Source organism: Papilio polytes, unplaced genomic scaffold, assembly GCF_000836215.1.
Source record: "Papilio polytes unplaced genomic scaffold, Ppol_1.0 DF824325.1, whole genome shotgun sequence".
NCBI lineage: Eukaryota > Metazoa > Arthropoda > Insecta > Lepidoptera > Papilionidae > Papilio > Papilio polytes.
This window is the reverse complement of record NW_013524879.1, coordinates 744,471-745,773: the sequence shown is the minus strand read 5'-3', so window position 1 is coordinate 745,773 and position 1,303 is coordinate 744,471. Positions and strand designations below refer to the sequence as shown.

The following is a 1,303-nucleotide window of genomic DNA, read 5'->3' as shown; positions in this document are numbered from 1 at the left end:
TACTAATTGTTTTAATAGTTTTGTTCCTATGTCTTTTCCAGGATTTTATATCTTTGACTCATTCGGCATTGCACTCAGTAAAATTAGTCACATTTTAGTTGCAACACGCGTTCCAAAGACATTGGAAGTTTTATACGTATCTACGTATTTCGTTAAATAAATTAGTCGTGATGTAATTTGAAAATTGTGTTAATCTTTTAGTCTCTTATTTTTTTTTTGTCTTACTTACAACTTTTTCTATACTAGAATTAGTCTATTCTAAATTTCGTTTACTTTTAAAAAAAGCTATTGTATTAGTTAAATATTTATGTTCTGGAAATTTTATTAACAAAAAGATTTGTTTCCGCCCGGGATCGAACCGGGGGCCTTCTGCGTGTTAGGCAGATGTGATAACCGCTACACCACGGAAACGTTAATACATGTCGCCAAAAACGTGGAAATAAGCTGTAAATCTTATCAACACAGTATGATTTATATGTGAACTGATATCAAACGAATTATTGCATTAAATAGAGGCGATAAGAGAGATTTAAATATGAAACTAAAAGCACACACTTTGAGTAAACAATCGCACAACTGTTGTGCGATTGTCGATTGTTTCGTAGGTAATTCATCTGTTTGAAAATGAAAAATGAAAAAATATTTATTAAACCAAAAAGATTGTATAAAACAAATAACTTTGACAATACCTTAAAATTATACATAACAGGAAGATAAAAATAGTCGTTATTTTAAGTTATTCTAGCTTAGCTTATCTGGTGATGGCCACACTAGGCAATGCCTGTATCGTGGCCACCGGAATTCACAGATACAATATAATCTGACCACAAATAAAAATCAATTAGTGTTTGCACCTCCATTAGCTCATAGGAATCAAAGCGAGATTAAACAGTTGTGCGATAGTTTAGTTTCAGGTGTGCGCGCGCTCTAAAAATGATGGTTCCGTCGTAATAGTGTCGGATTCACTACCACCTCTATATAAATTCTGGGTCCAAGATTTACAATTCGAAGAATAGATGACATATGTTACGTAAGGAGGTCGATTCTCAGGTGTGTCACGTGCTCGGGTTATATTTACAGTAATATTATTGAATCAGTGGTGCGTATACGGCTTTTTGTGCCAACCCTCGTGTTGTGAATACTAAAGTTATCGGCGAGGGGCTATGCGACCCTGGTGTGTATAGACTTTATTGAGGTATTTAATTTACTTGTAGTTTATTATTAAGAAATCGTATATAACACAAAAGTTTGTATGGATGGATGTTTCGATGTAGACTAAACTAGTGAACGGATTTTGAAGAAA

General features: G+C 33.7%; 1 non-coding gene across 1 annotated transcript; it reads right to left on the bottom strand.

The window, feature by feature from the left end:
• Positions 1-338: 338 nt before the first annotated feature.
• Positions 339-411, bottom strand: Trnav-aac. Its single transcript has one exon. It is a non-coding gene; the product is annotated as a tRNA-Val (tRNA).
• Between the last annotated feature and the right edge of the window lie 892 nt (positions 412-1,303).